The sequence below is a fragment of the Microtus oregoni genome, unplaced genomic scaffold, assembly GCF_018167655.1.
Source record: "Microtus oregoni isolate MIOR12 unplaced genomic scaffold, Mior012 000015F_ref0000493, whole genome shotgun sequence".
In the NCBI taxonomy this organism is placed as follows: Eukaryota; Metazoa; Chordata; class Mammalia; order Rodentia; family Cricetidae; genus Microtus; species Microtus oregoni.
Window position 1 is genome coordinate 22869668 of NW_024543074.1, and position 18103 is coordinate 22887770.

Below are 18103 nucleotides of genomic sequence, written 5' to 3' on the forward strand. Positions count from 1 at the left end.
GAAACTGGCAAGGGTCCTCAGTCCAAGCTGGGCGGTGGTGGCGCACGCCTTTAATCCCAGAACTCGGGAGGCAGAGGCAGGCGGGTCTCTGGGAGTTCGAGGCCAGCCTGGTCTACAAGAGCTAGTTCTAGGACAGGCTCCAAAGCTACAGAGAAACTCAGTCTCAAAAAAACCAAAATAAATAAATAAATAAACAAACAAACAAGCAAAATAAGAGTCCCCAGTCCAACCCAAGTACACCGCTGAAGTACCTGCCACAAGCACCCACCAGGAGCTTTGCTAGCTGCAGGTTGAAGCTCCAGCTAAAGCAAGGCACTACACAAGGCAATTGGGGTATCGATCAATTTCTCCTGGAGAGTCTTCCAAAGAGAGGCTGGGTCACCTCAGAGACCGAGTGTGCTGTAACAGGCTATGCATACAGTCCCGTGAGCAGCTGCTGGAAGCTAGCTTGTGAGTGGACTGGAAGCTACTGCCCTGCATCCTTGAGATCTGGGGGTTAGTTCAAATTTCTGTACCATGGAAAGTTTCCTGGCAAGTCTCACTTACAGATTCACACAAGATCACATTTCCCATGGGGGAAGATCTAGAACCCAGATGAAAGTCGATATGACCTGGGGACTAACCGGGGCTGCTGATTTGATGTGGTAACCAGGTGTCCCAGGCTTTTCACTGGACTGATTTCCAAGGCCATCTCGGGAATATTTTTTCATAACCGTTTTGTCTTGGGGGCTGGAGAGATGGCTCCACTCTACTTGGATGCCCAGGCACCATTCAGGCTCATCGCTGCTGGAAATGAATACAGCTTGATTTGTTTTGAACTGGTGGAGCCAAGCACTTAGGCTCTGTGCAACTGCTTCTTTTGCAGACCGTAGCATGCTCCCTCCATTTGTGCCTCCCCCAGCCATCCATTCATTCAACAAACACATTGGGCTCCAGCTAGTGTTAGGCACCGCGGCAGTTTCCAGAAACCCTATCTTTTGTCTTCTGGGGTTGCTAGAAGGGGTTTGAAGCTCCCCAAAGAAAAGACAGACCTGCAATAAATGGAGCCCTCACAATCTATTCTGTACCAAGAAGAGCCATCTAAAGGGGATGGTACCTATCAGATGGCTTCAGGCCATCTTCAGCTGGCAGGAACAGGTCCCAGGTCAGAGGGGGCGGACCGGGGCGGGGCGCGTGCCCGGTACCTGCAGTGGCCGCCAGAGGGCAGCCAGGGAGCGCGCCCGGCCGGGGTGAACCCCCCAGGTAAGTGTGGCTAAAGTGGGGCCGCCCCCCTTTCGGGGCCCAGTCTCTCGGGGCCTGTGTGTGTGTGTGTGTTTGGCTCCAAGATGGGGGCCAGAGCACATGCAGCGGATGGCCCCGTAGCTAGAGCTCAGATCCTAGAGATGTTGGAACCCGAGGTGGGGACGGTCCCTGGTCACCGTTGGGGCGCGGACAGGGCCTGGTGCCGAGCTTGCTCCCGGGCTTGCTCGCCCTCTCTCTTCCATGCCCGAGACTCCGGGCTGTACGCAAGCTGTCCCGGGACAGCTCCGCGATCTGCTCCGTCACCTCGCTCTCACTCCTGGGATCTGACCCACACCCCGGAGGGTGGGTTGAGCCTCGTGTCGCCCCGAATGTGTCCCCGGCACGGGGCGGGGGCGGCCGGTGGGGGAGGGGCGCGCGGGCGGCGCGGACAGCAGGCGGCGCTGGGGCGAGCGCGCCGGCGAGCGAGTCAACAAGTGCGGAGCTCAGCGAGCGCGCACGTGCGGCGGGAGTGGCCTGCGGGTGCCGCTGTCCCTCAGTGCCCCTCCTGGTCAGGGTCAGGGATCCAATGCTTTCGGTGTTCGGTGTGTGTGTGGTGGTGGTGGGGTGTCCTTGACCCTGGACTTAGATTCAAGCCCACTGGTGGGCGTTCGGGAGTGGGAATCCGAAAGCACGTGGAGCCTTTTAGTGTGCAGGTGCAAGGTGGCAGCTCTCCGCCGTGGCGAACCGGTTCTGCCCCTGAAAACCCCTTCCCCGCTGTCATTCAGGTTTGGGGGAATGTTTCAAACCACACCGGACGCCCCCGTGCGCTCAGAATGGTGACACCCCAACCGGCTCCCAGGGGTCTCAGTCCGTTTGCTCACTCCGAGGTGGTTACCTCCCGCCTGGCTGCTCTAGGGCAGAGCGACCCGATTTTCCACCCGTGTGTTCGGCTACACTTTAGCGGTCGCCCTGGGAGAAGGTGGGATGCTGAAGGTGGAAACCCGATCTCCGTGACATTTGAGCCCGTGGGATCCAGGTCGCTGACTGTGGCATTGTGCAGCGGGGAAGCTTTGATCCCAGAGGGCACGGGAGGGAAAGGGGCGTCCCTGAGGCCCCAGAGTGGGAGCATCTTGGAGAAGCCAGCCCTGTAGGTCAGGGTCCGTCCAGCCCCCCACCTGAAGAGATTGCGCCCTCCAGCGCTGCCTTTGTCAGCCACTTGGCGGCTCCCGTCTGAAGAAAAAAAAAAAAAAAAAAAGGCTGAACCGTGAGGTGAGCTGTAAGCTTTGCTCTCCCTGTCACATTTTCTCCACAAGTGAGCTCTGCACCTGCCGCCCTGTCCTCTCCCTAATCCCGCAGCCTGACTGCTGCCCTGCTAGTTAGCTGAAGCTAACTGGCTTTCCTGCCAGCCTCCTGCCCTCCTGTTCCCACTCCCTAACCATCCCCGGGTGCCCACTTTGCCACCTTCCTTACCCACTGGTGATCTTTATTTCCGTTTTGTTCTCCGGTTGTTTCTTTTCTGAGCCCTCTTTCCTTGTTTCTGGTTTCCAGACCCAGTTCACGGCTTCTCATGCAATGGCCTCGGAGAGGCTTCTGGGTCACACTGTCTGGTGTCTAGTACTGTCCAGGCTTGCATTGGGCTGCCCCACAGTCCCTCAGAGAGAGTCTGAGTCTGGACAAGTGTCTCAGACAACAGCCCTTCTCGTTCTGTAAGGCCACCCTTGCCTCTGAGGGGTCTTCCCTCTTCCTCTGGGACAAGCTTGCCCTGTACTGAATCATTGTAGGCCAGAATACAGACTTCTGCTGCCAGCCCCACCTCTAGAATGAGCGGCCCTTGACGCTTTCACTGGCTCTTAAGAACTCCTCTGAGTCTCTGGATTTCCTTAGACCTTTCAGGGTTCCGCTCCTTTGCTGAGTTTACAGGCTCTCAGTCCTGGCACTGAACCTTCTCACTTCCCTACACCGTTCCCCTTGTCCTTCCCTGTACTGCCTGGCTCAGGTGCAATGGCCTGAGAAAACTCGACCCCCCTGCATTTTCCAAATCCCACTGGTCCAGGACCCCCTTTCCTGGCCCTGTGTCTTTATCCATTGCTATCATGCGGTTCTCTGACGGCAGTGTCTTCCTTTTTTCCCCCTGGAGTCTTAGCACTGTGCATCCTGTAAACTACCCCCAGATTTCTGAGAACTCTCCATCTCATGACCTGGAGCCCTGTTCAAATCAAGTCTCCCTCCAGGAGTTACTGATTCTTCCAGCTTCAGGGCCTTCTGCCTCTCTGGGCTCATGGGTGGCTTGGTTTCAGGGTGCTCTGTGCAGTGTAATCTCGAGTGTTCTCTGCTGTTAGCTTCTTAGCCACAGCAGTACTATCCGGATGAGTGGCCATTCTGTGTCCTGTGTTGGGCAGTGTACCAGGGTCCAGGTGTTCTTGAAGTACCCAGAGAGGTGGATATCAGGATTATTGTCTTCTTTCTGCCCTTCAGATACAAAATCAGAGAGGGCCTGGAGCCTGTCTGAATTACACAGCTTGCCATTGGGCAGAGCTGAGATGGAACTCAGTCCGGCAGTCTCAAAGGTGTCTTAAAATATAAGGGTTTGTTGTTTATCCCAAAAGTGTATTCTTCCACGTCTCCAGTGTCCCCTCAGTGTCTGATCCTGGTGTGCAGGGCATATTGGTGGCTTGGGACTCTCCTGGACTCTAGGAAAAAAAATAACAGACAAAAGGGTAACGGGATCCCTGACTCCAGAGGCTGTGACATCAGTCAGGGATCCCTGGAAACATGCTGTTGTCCCATCTGGCTTTAGAGTTACCGAGTAGAGAGCGGTGTGGGTTGGGGGTCCCCTTAGATCTGCCCTCCCAGAGTTTCCTAAGTGCCCAGCCTCTAAGGACACTTCCAGTGGTCCTTTTGGAACCTTCAGCTAAGTTTCTTTAGAAGGCGCCCTTCCCTTCTGTTGCAGGCCACTGTCACATGAAAATGAACTCCTGCTGTGAAATCCCGTTACCATAGCAACCAGTAGTGCTCGTCCCAGCCCTCCTGCTCCTAGGTCTCTGCACTGTATGCGTGAAGGGGCTTTTTCTGTGTTTGCTGCCTGGAGAAATTAAGTATTCCCCTTCACGTTCTTTTTGTGTAGCTATTAAATTCTTTTTGCCTCTTCAAACCAGTGGCTTCTGACATCGTGGGTGTCCCAGCCGGTCACCAGGCAGCTTGCTCGCCATGGTGATGACCCCAGGGTAATGACCCTGGTTTAGGTCATCTTTTGAGTGATACCCACTACTCATGCGTAAGAGCTATTCTGCCTCTGATCTCGGATGCTTGTCAGGAAGAGGTAAAGCAGGTGCTCGAGGGGTGGGCAAGCCAGTTTTCTTCATCAGCTCCCGGGTGGGCAAGCCAGTTTTCTTCATCTGCCCCCGGGTGGGCAAGCCAGTTTTCTTCATCAGCTCCACGGTGGGCAAGCCAGTTTTCTTCTTCAGCCCCACAGTGGGCAAGCCAGTTTTCTTCAGTTGTCAGAGGCCTTGTTCATAGTTATGACCTAGAACAGGGCATCTCAGAGGTGTGAAGGGAGACAAGGATGCCTTTGGCAGCAGCCACAAGCTATTAATATAGACCAAGTGTGGGCCTGGAGAGATGACTCAGCAGTTAATAGCATGGCTGCTCTTCCAGAGGGCCAGGGCTCAATTCCCAGCACCAATATGGCAGCTCACAGCTGTCTGTGACTGCAGTTCCAGGGGATCCAGCCCCCTCATATAGACATACAAGCAGGCAAAACACCAGTGCACATAAAAATAAATAAATCTCTAAAAATACTTTTAAAAAAACCAAAAACAAACAAAAAAGAAAGAGAAAAGTATGGGTCAAGAACTTCCAGATGCAGTTTCCTTATTTAATTCCCGACCAAGGAAAGTTAAAAAGTATTACTATTACCCCCATTTTCCAGGTCAGAAACTGATGCCCAGAGAAGTAGCGTTTGTCAGGTGACGCACGGGTCCGCAATGGAAAGTTTGTCCTCTGTGTCTTAGCCCTGTGTGGTGCGGATGGACAGTGAAAGACTATGATTTAAGAATGAATGGGGGAACTGGAGAGGAACAGACCGGCTTTTCTAAGATTCAAGGCCTAGAGCAGGTATTTTCAACATTGTATAAGTCTCTCTGAGTGGACAAGTAGCTATAGTGGAAAGGAATGTTACATTCACACAGGCGCTGTTAATACCCAGTTAAACTGGGAAGGACTCAGAGTCCCCAGCGGGACTGGACGTAGAAGTGGGGGCAAATGTAGGGACTGGAGCTCCGCTGTGGAGAGAATGGGCACTCCACAGCCGCAGCTGCACCCTGAATCAGTCATGCTGGCTGAAATCTGAGGCAGCCGTAAGTCAGCATAGTGCTACTCCAGAGGCAGGAGGATAGCTGAAAACCTGCTGTGTTCCCCGGGCTGGCCCTGAACTCGGGTTCAAATGGTCCTCCTGCAACCGCCTTATCTGGCTCTTTTTTTTAAAATCTGGTTGGTCACATGTTTTGTTCATGCTGTCAGAATCCATCAGTCCCCACCCCACCCCACCCTGTGGCGCTGAGGACAGGGCTCAGAGCCTCATCATGTAAGAAAGGAGTCAACATCTGAGCTGGACCCTAAACCCAGAATTTACTCATGGGGCTTGGTGCGTCCTTCCCTGTATGTATTATATGCCAATAGAATGTTCTAAAACAGAAAAGGGGCTGCCGTGAGCCTGACGCTAGGGTGTGGTGGACGCAACACTCTCTTCCCTTATAGAAGGGTCACACACCTGACACCTCACTGACTTTTCCTGGAATCTTGGCTTTTCAGTGACAAGCAGGAGGTGACTTGAGAATGGACTTCCATGTTCTAGAAGGAGTTGGTTTGGAGGTTGAGGGAGAGCCAGGGTTAGCTCTGCTCATGCCCCTTGCTCGGCACTGACTCTGCCAGAGAGCTCACATAACTAGCAGGTAGCTACTGGGCTTGGACACTGTCCCCGTTCTGCTCCCTGGATGGGCCAGGGGTGAGTGAGCGAGGGCACGTGTGTTTCCAATGGCTAGTTGCCAGGCATTGGGTCTTCCTGGGTGTTACAGCAGCCCCAGCCCAGACCTCGGTCTTCAGCAGCGAGCTGCCAACAAAAGAGCATCATCGCAAGGCCCGGGCCGGCTGCAGAGCCCAGCATGTGCACTGAGAGCGCCGCTCTGTTCACACTGCATTTCCATGCTGCTAAAAATACCAGCGCGCCTTATGTAAGACTGCAGGTACCGTGTAGACGCCTTATATAAAAGCACTCCTCAGACCCTGGACAGTTAGCCGCATGTCCCCATGACCGTTAGGGCGCAGTTATGAAGCTGGTGCTCCTCAGACCCTGGACAGTCAGCCACATGTCCCCATGACTGTTAGGGTGCAGTTATGAAGCTGGGGGTGGGTTTGCCTGTCAAGGAAGAGAGCTGTCATTGGTGCCCTGCCCTGTCAGCAGTGTTTCTGCCTCATTCACATGTTGGTGTGTTTGTGTCTTTGGGTGTGGCCCATCTGAGCAGTCGGGTTGATGCTAGACTCTGTGAGATTTGCCCTTTCTCTGGTCCCAAGTCACTGACAGTGGATCCTCTGCTTCACCAAGATGCAGCATCTTAGAATTAAGGGACTCCTCTAGGAGCCACTTTCATCATGACTAGGTGACCTTTTTGATTTGCCTCGAATGCTCATGGTGATGGGGACAGCCCATCTTATTGGTTGGCCATGATTTAATAGGAAGAAGAAACAATAAAAACTAAGGTATATAGTGCTAGGCTGAAACCAGGGAGAAATTTTATAGGGGTCTGACCTGTATGTCCATGGGTCCTGAGGCTTGGACAGGGGGATCTCTGTAGGGGTGTGTGTGTGTGTGTGTGTGTGTGTGTGTGTGTGTGTATAGGTCAGAGGAAAACTCATGAGAGTTTCTTCTCTCATTTGTGTCCTGGGATGGCACCTAGACTGTCAGGCTTGGTGGTGAGTGCCATTGCTCGCTAAGTCATCTTGTCAACCCCCGTTGGATTTTTGAAGCAGCGTTTTGCTTATATAGCTCAGGTTGGCCTGGAACTCACAATCCTGCAGCCTCAGTTCCTAAGTGCTTTGGTTGCAGCCATATGCCTCCATGGCATGCCTAGGCCCTGGGTTCAATCCCCAGCCCCGTAAGGTGGGGGAGGGATAAGAGGTGGGAATACATGGCGGCTCTGGGGCAGCCTCTCTGCATGCTGTAAGCGGTGGAAAACGATATAGCTTACTGGAAGCCTGGTGGCAGACTGGGCACATGAGCTTGAGTTTTCGTACCTTGGAGTAATGTGCAGCCTGAGAAGCGGTAGGTCTTTGCAGCACTACACCTGTAAATGTCGTAGGCTTGTCCGAAAGAGAGAGGATGAGTGATCAATGTCATCTAGTGCCTTTGCAGAAATGTACATATAGGGGCTGGGCAGGTGGCTCAGCAGTGAAGGACACTTGCTGCTCTTGCAGAGGACCTGGGGTCGCTTCCAGGTACCCGTATGGCAGTTCACTGTCTATAACCATATGTAACTCCAGTTTCAGAGAATCTGATGCCCCCTTCTGGCTTCATGGACACCAGGCATACACACAGTATATATAATGACAAAACAATCATTCATGTAAAATAAAATAAGTCAATAGTAAAAACAGAAATAATATGTAGCTCAATTGTAGATTACTTGTCTAGCATATTCAAGGTCACGGATTCCATCTCTAGCACATATGTGCTCTCTCCACTAATATATGCACATATATACATATATATACAGGAATATGAATGCATGTTCTACATGTGGAAGAAAATAAGATCTAGTATAATAACTACTATCTACAGGCCCTGCACGCATGATGCAGACATGCATGTAGGTAAAACACCCATATATATATATATATATATATAATAAAAAGAATGAAAAATGCATTTTTTGGTGTGTATGAGCCTGTAGGAGTTTTGTGCACCACATATGTCCGTGAGCCCTAGGAGGCTAGAAGACATCAGCAGGGCCTTGGAGCTGGAGTTACAGGCGCTGTGAGCTACTGTGTGGGCGCTGAGGACTGAATGTGGATTCTCTATAGAAAGAGCAAGTGCCCTTAACTACTGAGCCGTCTCTTCAGCCCGTAACTTTGCTTTGCTTTTTTTTTTTTTTTTTTTGAAACAAGGTCTCATGTCGCTCAGACTGGCTTCAGCTTTGCTATGTAGCAGAGGATGACCTTGAACTTCTGATCTGCCTTTCTGTATCCCAAATGCTAGGATTATAGATTATAGGCATGCACTATGCTAGGCTTATTTAATGCTAGAGAGTGAAGGCAAGGCTTCACGGATGTAGACAACCACTTTAACAACAGGGCTACATCCAGCACTATGCCACCCAACCCTATACTTTTAATTTAAAAACATAATTTTATTGAAGTTGTGTGTGTGTGATAAAAATTCAGACTCAGCCCCGACACTGTGCCAGGCAGACACTGTACTACTCAGTTCGTCTTTGATATGTGCAGTACAAAGTTCGTCCATTTAAGAGCATGTCTTAATTAGGGTTTCTATTGCTGTGAAGAGACACCACGACCACAGCAACTCTTAGAAGGAAAGCATTTAATTGGGGTTGGCTTGCAGTTAAGAGGTTTAGTCCATTATTATCATGGCAGGAAGCATGGTGGCATGCAGGCAGACATGGTGCTGGAAAGGGAGCTGGGAGTTTCACATCTGATCTGCAGGCAGCAGGAAGAGAGAGTGAGCTACCAAGCTTGGCTTGAGCTTCTGAAACCTCCAACCCCCAGTGACACACTTCCTCCAACAAGGCCACAACTTCTCCAAGGCCACACTTCCTAATAGTGCCACATCGTATGGGTCTGTGGGGGCCATTTATTCAAACCACCACATTCTACTCCCTGGTCCTCATAGGCTTGCAGCCATGTCATAATGCAAAATGCATTTAGTCCTACTTCAAAGTCCCCGTAGTCTATCACAGTCTCAAATGTGTTTATTTTTTTTAAATATTTATTCATTTATTATGTATACAGTATTCTGTGTGTATGCCTGAAGGCCAGAAGAGGGCGCCAGACCTCTTTACAGATGGTTGTGAGCCACCATGTGGTTGCTGGGAATTGAACTCAGGACCTTTGGAAGAGCAGGCAATGCTCTTAACTACTGAGCCATCTCTCCAGCCCTCTCAAATGTGTTTAAAAGTCCAAAGTCTCTTCCAAGACTCATGGCATCTCTTAACTGTTGCCCCTGTGAAATCAAAATGAAAAAGCAGATCACACATTTCCTACATATAATGGCACAGGATACACGTTACCATTCCAAAAGGGAGGAAAGGGAGCATAGTGAGGAAACGCTGGACCAAAGCAAGACCTGGAACCAACTGGGAAAACTCCAAAGTCCGCATCTTCATGTGTGATGTCAAAGCGCTCTTCAGATGCCCAACTCCTTCAGCTTTGTTGACTGCAGCACACTTCTCTCTCTTGTTCTGGTTCCACTCCCTGTTAGCAGCTCTCCTCGGCAGGTATCCCTCAGCTCCAGCATCTCAACATTTGGGGTCTTCAAGGCAATCCAGGTTTCACAGTTTCACACAATGGCTTAAGGGACACAGTTGGCTTGTCTCTAACCCCAGCTTGAGGGACGGAAGGAAAGCGGTGAGTTCAGTTTCCAGCCTGTGCGTGGTAGTGAGCAAGCCAGTCTGGGATACAGCCAGCACCTGTGGCAAAAACCAAAGAGCCAACAACAGAACTTAAAACAGTTTATATGTTCACTTCTTCAGAGTGTTGACTGACATGTGATGAACAGTTTTCTTTTAGTTTGATGTTTTTCTTTATTATTGTTATCATCATTATTATAACAGAGACGTAAATGTTCATAGACTGACTAAATGTCTGTGTTCCCCAGAGTTCATTGTCAAGACCCTATCTAAGTTAGGATTTGCTGTGATAAAACACCATAACCAAAAGCAACATGGGGAGGGAGGGGATAATTTCAGCTTAAGTTTCCAGGTAGCAGTCCATCACTGAGGGAAGTCAGGGCAGGAACTCAAACAGGGCAGGAACCTGGAGGCAGGAACTGAAGCAGAAGCCATAGAAGAGTGCCGCTTACTGGCTCTTTCTCAGCCTGCTTGCTTGCTTCCTTCCTTTCTTCTTCCTTCCTTTCTTCTTTCTTTCCTTTTTTTATTTTTAGACAGGGTTTCTCTGTGTATCCTTGACTGTCCTGGAACTTACTCTGTAGACCAGTTTGGCCTCAAACTCAGAGAAATCCACCTGCCTCTGCCTCCCGAGTGCTGGGATTAAAGGCGTGCACCACTGTGGCCCAACTAGTTGCTTATAGCACCCAAGACCACCAACCCAGGGTGGCATCACCCACAGTGAACTGGGCCCTCCCACATCAACCATCAATCAAGAAAATGCACTGCCTGTCAATCTGGTTCCTGTCATTTCCTCAATGGAGGGGCTTTCTTCCCAAATGACTCTAGCCAGCAAACTGTCCAGGGCCTCTAACCAAGTGCATGCAGTAAGGAGTTCATAAAAGCCCTGGAAGGTTGGATCTTAGAATGCTTACCCAGCATTCCTGGAGCTCTGGGCCCTGCGTTCAATGTTCTTTATCAGAAAGAAAAAGGAAGGAGGGATGGGCGAAATAAGGGTCAAACTCCTGTTGGGTGGGATTGTTGTCCAAGGAAGAGACAGCAGCTTCCTTGTGCTTCCTGCCTCCATACCCCTCATGACCTACCAGAAGGTCCTGAAGACACAGGTAATGTAGCTATCTACCCCCACCCCACCCTCAGGACGTGAGCGCTCAGCAGGAACCCAGTCAGCAGGCTTCTTGACCTCAGAGAAACCAATGCCCAATTTACGCCCTCCATCTATGGTACTGTGTTATGGAAGCCCAGGCGGACCAGCACAGGTGGTGCCTGTGGTTGGATCCATTAGTCCTTCCCCTGTTTCAACAGCTCTTCCTTTGCTTTCGGGTTGAAAGGTTGTCCCTGTTCTAAGGTTGGTTAAGTATTCTCTGCCATTTTCTCCTGTTTCTTTCTGTTCCGTGTTTTCTCTCTAGTTCTGTCAGAATTTATTTTGGTTTAGGATGGGAGGTTAGACTCTTCCTCGATTTTATATCTGAAATATCATTAGCCAGGCCTCAAAACTCCCACCAGACTGGCCTGTTAACTGTCGCTCACAGTATTTGAGGGCTTTCATAGCCCAGGTTCCGGACTCTACGTTACTCCTACAAGCCGGTTCCAAAGGCTTAAGATCCACACTTACCACAGCAGTGGTCTGACTTCTGGTACCAGTTTTCTGAATTGATAGCGTTTCGGGTTGCTTCAGAAAAATGTCCAACAAAAACCACTTAAGGTTAAGGAAGTTAGCTCACGGTTTGAGTTTGCTGTCTGTGTTGGCGGAAAGGGAGTGGCTGAGGAGTTTGAAGCAGCTGGTCACATGATATCTGTAGGCAGAAACATGAAGTGATCAGTGCTTGGTGCTCAGCTAGCTTCCTCTCTCTCTCTCTCTCTCTCTCTCTCTCTCTCTCTCTCTCTCTCTCTCCCAGGACCTGAGCCTAGGGAATGTTAACACCCACATTTAAGAGGATCTTTCCACCTCAGTTAACCCAGTCAAGGTGATCTCCCACAGATGTGCCCAGAAGCATCTCCATCATGATTCCAGCGCTTGTCAAGCTGACAGGACTGTTTAGTCTGAATAGCCACACTGTTAAAAATTCAAGGTATAAAAGGCAGATGTTGAGAGTTCCCTTCCTCCCATATCCCTCAGCCCCTGAGTGCAGTAACCAGGTCTACTCATCTGACAGGTCCTTTCCCCTTTCTTCTTACTGACATTGAAAGTCAGCTTTACTATAGGAAACAAACACGCAAGTGTCTGGGTTTTCTATTTTTTTCTTTAATCTCTCTCCTTTTCCCTCCTCTGTTACTTTTATTTTTTGTTGTTGTTTTTTGTTTTGAGACAGGATCTCACTGTGCAGCTCAGGATGGCCTGGAACTCACTATGTAGCAGATGATGGCTCTCAACTCTGTCCTCCTGTGTGTACCTCTTAAGTGCTAGGATCACAGACATGTACCACCATGCCTTGCTTTACTGTTGCACTTTTATTATGACTTTATATATGTTAATGTCTGGACATGCAAACCCTTGTTCTTAATTTCCTTGGTTATGCTTGCCTATGTATTCATTAATCTTTATGAAGCCCTATGATTATTTCATTGCATTTTCTAAAAGTATCATTAAAATCCCATTTGGAATTGCATTTGTGAAATAATGAATAGGTAAGAGTTTTCCAGTCCAGGAACACAGTCTTTCTTTAAGTCATGTCTTCTTTCTGTCATCGCCTGTTATGATTGTTTTTAATGGGGGCGGTGCACATTTCTTCTTAGGCGTTTTAAAGACAATTTGAAAATTACATATTTGTTCAGCATGTGAATGTGCAGGTGGCTCTGCTTTCTATCATGCGGGTCCCAGGGATCGTACACAGGTTTGGTGGTAAGCCTCTTGATTCATGGAGCCATCTGTCAGCCTCAAGTTTGTAGGTTGTGTTGCTTTTGGTAATGGAGTGCTTTTTCTCAGCTGCCCATTCAGACCTCCCTCCCTTCCACTTTCTCCCTCCCTCCCTCCCTCCCTCCCTCCCTCCCTCCCTCCCTCTCTTCCTTTTTTTGGTGCTGGGATGGAACCTAGGGCCTCAGTTTACTATTGAATTATCCTTCCATCCTCATTTTCTTGGTGATTAAATATTTTTGAAATAAAAGAAAGTTACTGATTTCTTTTTCCTTCTTCTCAGTCTTACTATGTTGCTTAGGCTGGTCTTGAACTCACCAACTTAAGGTATCTTCCTCAGCCTCTAAAGTTGCTGGAACACAGGTATCCATCACAGTGCCTAGGTAGAAGTTATTAATTTTTAAATAATTATCAAATCCACACACACAGAGGCACACGGACACATGTGAGCAGTTTGAGCAGAATGATAAGGCAGCCATGTGCCTGACCAACTTTACACACTGATTTTATACCTCTCCTTAAACAGATTTGTCCACCCTGTCTCCAGGGGACACTCTGGCCCTAATGCTATTTAATCATTAACTGCTCTTTATAGCTTAACCACATAGGTTTATAGCTTTATTGTCCTGTTTGATTTTTGCATGCATTTAAGCTTTTGTAAGTGGGGCCATACATAATCCACTTTCTTAATAGCCACATGGTGTGCGTGTGTATTGTGGGGCTTACCCACTACTTGCTTGTTGCTGTGGTTTCTTCTGTGTCTCTCGGTAAAATGTCCACCTTATTTGTCCCTTCCACTTGCAGATGGACACTGGGCTGTTTGCACCTTCTTAGGCTATGGCCAGCATCCTTTCCAAGTGCAAGTTTCCCTGGGCTGTTGTTCCCAGGAATGAAGGACAGGGGTCACATACTGTTGCTCCTTGAAGTCTGAAGCTCCGGGTGTGCCTCTGCGTTCTCCCAGTCCTCCCTGCACTCGCATTATCCACGCTTTTAGTTCCTGCCGCCTGGCCTGGCGTGCTGATCTGTTTAGTGTGGGGTGGCGTGTGTTTGTGGGTTGTGTTTCCTCATTTACTCTCCTGTATTTTCCTTTACCTCCCACCCCACCCGCTTTAGATTTACATCTTCACACGTCCCATGGTGGCACTAACCGACACTTGTTTCTGTGTCGCAGTCTTCTCTGGGATGTGGCTTTCCACTGAATTAGTAGCTCCCTTTGAAGAATCCAACAGTTGGGTTCTTCGGTGAGCCTGCTCCAACCCTTGTTTCTGGTCCTGTTCTGTGGTTTTGAGGCTCAGATCCCACCATTTGCACAACGCTGCACATATAATAAAGTCCCCAAACCTGGCTTGTCCCTTCCGATGAGCTCAGATAGAGGAGACTTTTTATTTGTTTGTTTATTTATTTTTGAGATGAAGTTTCACTTGGTAGCTCAGGCTGGTTTTAAGCTCATGAGCCTCCTTAATGCTGGCATTGCAAGTGTGGGCCATCATGCCTGGCTTCTTTTGTCGGGTTTGCCTCTGTTAGGAGCTGAATTGCTGGTTCCTAGGCTAGGTGCAGGAGGGTGTGTGCACTGTGTGTTCACATATGTGCTTGCATGTGCACAGATACAGAAGCTGATGTCAGGTACCGTTCTCTTCCACCTCCACTCTAGTTGTTGAGACAAGGTCACTGTTTGAGCTACACTGACTCCGGCATCCATCCCACTCTAGGATTATTGGTGGTTGCTGGGGATTGAACTGAGGTCCTCACTCTGGCACAGTAAGCCCCTTTGCTTGCTGAACCATCTTCCCAGTCCGACTACTTTACTAGTTGAAGCATAGCATCCACTCAGGAAGCTGCAATGTCACCAATGTACTGTGGATCTCATTTTACAAAGTGAGTGTACCTCTGAGGCCGTGTCCCAGGTCGTCAAGGGACCTTGGCCCCCACTGTCATGCATCCCTGGCCTGTCCCTGCGCTGAGTCCTGGCTTGGTAATGCTGGCAGGGGGAAGATATTGGGGCTGATATTCCCATCATGGCAGCTGATGAGCTCGGGACTCAGCGCATTGCAGTCTGCAGGGTGCCTGTTTTAATGTCAGAATCGTTCATCTTCCCATGGATAGCTGAACTACAACTTCTCTAGGAAGTTTGTACATTTGTCAACCCAACTTGATTCCTGTTGTTCACAACTAAAGATCCCTGTTGAATATAGTGTGTCCAGCTGTCAACTGGAACTAAAGACAATGGAATGTGTCTCTCACATCGCTAAGTGCTGACCATAAGTCAGTTGCCTAACAGTTGATTAAGATCAAACCCGAAGTTTTTATTTATCTGACCCTGTTAGAGTCTCTCTGTATGTATGGCCTTTGTTTGTTTGTTTGTTTGTTTGTTTGTTTTATGTTCGATGCTGGGGAGTGAACCTAGGGCCTTGTACACGCTAGACAAGTGCTCTACCACTGGACTGTGTCCAGAGGCCTATTACTCTATTTGGATGGTTGGTTTTTTGGGCTGACTAGCGAAACTCTCAAGTAGGCAGTCTCTTAGTTAACTGGAGGGGCTGGAGAGATTGCTCAGTGGTCAGGGCACTTGTTCTTACAGAAGACCTGGGTTCAATTCCTGGCATACACATGGTAGCTTTCAACTATCTGTAACTCCAGTCCCAGGCCATCAGACACCGTCTTCTGTCCTCTATGGATACTAAGTACACGTATGGCAGACACACATGCACAGAAGCAAAACACTGGTACACATAAAATAAATAAATATAAAGGAGAAAAGAGTTAACTGGAGGCTGGCTTTGAATGGTAGCACACGTCTTTACTCCCAGCACTGTAGAGGTTGAAGCAGGTGGATTGCTGTGAGTCAAAGGCCAGCCTGGTCCACACAGTGAGTTTTCAGCCAGCCAGGGCTCTGCAGTGAGACCCTGTTCTAGCTCCCAGGTCAGCGACCTACAACACTCCAATTACAGGGGACCTGACACCCTCTTCTTTGCTCTGTGGGCACCTCTCCACACACATACACACACACACACACACACACACACACACACACACACACGTGACAGACACTCACACAGAAACTCAAATAAAACATAATCTTTTTAAAAAGAAAGCTAACCAGAAAAGTTTGCAGCCAGCGGGAAAGAATTGGTGGATATGCTTGTCTAGTGTGTGCAAGCTCTGGGTTTGATTTTAGTTTCCCTCCAGTGTCCCCAAAAGTTAGTGGCAAACTGTGTTAAACATCTGGTCTTGATGTTTTGGGGGTTCCCCTGCTCCTTACTTTAAATTCAGTTCTGAGTTTTGAGGCACTGTCCCCTCAGTCCCCTGTGGCAAGCTGATGAAGAACGCTGGCTTAGTTTAGCAGGAGAAATGGAGGAGGAGCCTGTGTTATTTTTCAGACTTTAGTTTTGGGAGCCTAGGTTCACCCCTGTTGTTCCCTGATGGACAGCATATTAGGTGAGGGGGTGTTAGGGTCAGGGGACAGAAAGCCAGGGTTCCAGACAAAGCAGTTCCCCCACCATCACAGGGACTGCGCGTTCTAGAAGGTTCCTGTCTATATTGCTGTGCTCTCAGCACAGTCTCATCCGAAAGTAAAAAAGGAAATGAATTCTTTCTTTCTTTCTTTTTTTCTTTCTTTCTTTTTTTCTTTTTTTCTTTCTTTCTTTCTTCTTTTTTTTTTAACGTCATTGACTCACACAGATTAGTGACAGGGAACGACCCACTTTCAACTGGTCTCTGAATTGTCACAGTGCTTGTCCTTGTTAATGTCAAGGTCTGGGAGAGTATTTGATCAAGGGGAAGGGACCACGGGTGAGGCTGGCAAAGGAAAGGTCAGAGATGGATGTGACATTATCTCCAGCCCCCCACGGTAAGCAGCCCAGGCTGTCTGGCAGCTCACACAGCTGTGGTTCCAGGGTTCGTTCCCCAGTCCCTGACGGTTCCTTTCAGAGCTGGTTGCTGTGGTGACCTTTCTAATTCTGCTGCAGGGCCTCCTCATTTTCACAAGTACTTCTTCAAGTCCCTTGCCCTCAGTTTAGGCACAAAGACTTCTCTCCCCTTGCTTTGACCATACACACTTGACTTGAGCTAAGCAGCAGCGAGACATAATTCTCAGGAAGTCTCTGCCTTTGTCCCTGTGGACAGCTGTATGCACACATCACAAGCCCCGTGTGTTGCTCATAAATGGCGGAAATGTGTTTCTCATCGTCCTGGAGGCTGAGGGATTTAAGACGAAAGACCTGGGCAGATTCTGTGAGTGGCGAGGGTCCCCTTCCTGCTTCGTAGACAGTGTTTTCGCACTCTGTCCACATGGCAGGGAGGGCCACTGAACTCCAGAGGGCATCTGGGGCTTTTGTTGTTGTTTGCTTTGGGGGGACCCTGGTGGAAGGGGTGAATGAAATCCAAGGCTTTACTGAGCTGCATCCAGCTCTGGGGGACCTCTTCATTTGTTTAATCCTTTCTCCTGTGTGTGTGTGTGTGTGTGTGTGTGTGTGTGTGTGTGTGTGTGCGTGCGTGCGCGCGCGCGCGCGCACGCACACACGCACACGCATCTAGGCTAGAATTTGACTTTAGGTCTCTTCTTCAGTTTCTTTCCAAATTCATGGCCTCTTTTTTTCACTAATAGTGTTGTTATATACATATATGTGTATGTATATACATACATATTTCCAAATACAACATGCTCAGTCTATTTAATATTACTCCTGTGATTCTTCAGGGCTGACCATTTGGTGTTGGATAAGCAGGCGCTGTGCTCTTCCCTGAGGAAGACTGTTTCTCCCACTCTTAGAATTCCTTAGTTGCCTGTAACTCTTTGTGTAGGGCTGAGGTCCCATGAACTTTCCCCATCCACTTTGGATTGTCCTTGTTCAGCTCATGTTTAGACAGTCATGTTGGTGAGATTGTATGGCTAAAGCTTCTGATATTATTAGAAGACACCGTAAATTCCCTGATCCTCTCCCCTCTCTTCCAGAATGTTCCCCCGAGCCTTTGGTTAGGGATTGTGCTGGTTAATACAATGGTAACTGTAGGTTCTTCTCCAAGATCCATAACTTTGCTAGCCCTTCACGGTTGTCTAGGTTTGCAGTACCAGGCATGATTTCCCTCTTGTTGAACAGGTCTGAAGTCCAACTAGAGAGCTGTTGGTAGCTAGCACATTGTGTGCACCACTACTGCACCCTTAGCGTGTCAAGCCAGGCTGGTTGTCTTGAGTCACATGAGTTATAGCTAGGTAGGGCTGTTGGTTGCTTCCCTTCTTTGGAAGCTTGCACAGCACTGACTTGTACCATGAAGCTGGTCTTCAGGTCAGTTCCAGTTAAGGAACCTCTGTGTCTGAAGTGATGGTGTCTCACTTCTGAGGGACAGCCAAGGGCAATAGCAATAGGCGGTATAAACAATCATACCCTTAGCAAATTATCTT

General features: G+C 49.0%; 1 protein-coding gene and 1 long non-coding RNA gene across 2 annotated transcripts in view; one reads left to right on the forward strand and one right to left on the reverse strand.

Annotated features, from left to right (window-relative positions):
* The first annotated feature begins 1197 nt into the window (after positions 1–1197).
* Rph3al (rabphilin 3A like (without C2 domains)) overlaps positions 1198–18103 on the forward strand; it is a 143357-nt gene continuing 126451 nt past the window's right edge. Inside the window, exon 1 of the mRNA XM_041664388.1 lies at positions 1198–1242. The gene's annotated coding sequence lies outside the window, so the exon portion shown is untranslated. The remainder of the gene's footprint in view (positions 1243–18103) is intronic.
* LOC121456319 lies at positions 9323–13483 on the reverse strand. The gene is made up of 5 exons (XR_005975630.1): positions 13432–13483; positions 13024–13084; positions 11780–11907; positions 11467–11647; positions 9323–9917 (listed from the first exon to the last, which is right to left on the reverse strand). It is a non-coding gene; the product is annotated as an uncharacterized LOC121456319 (long non-coding RNA).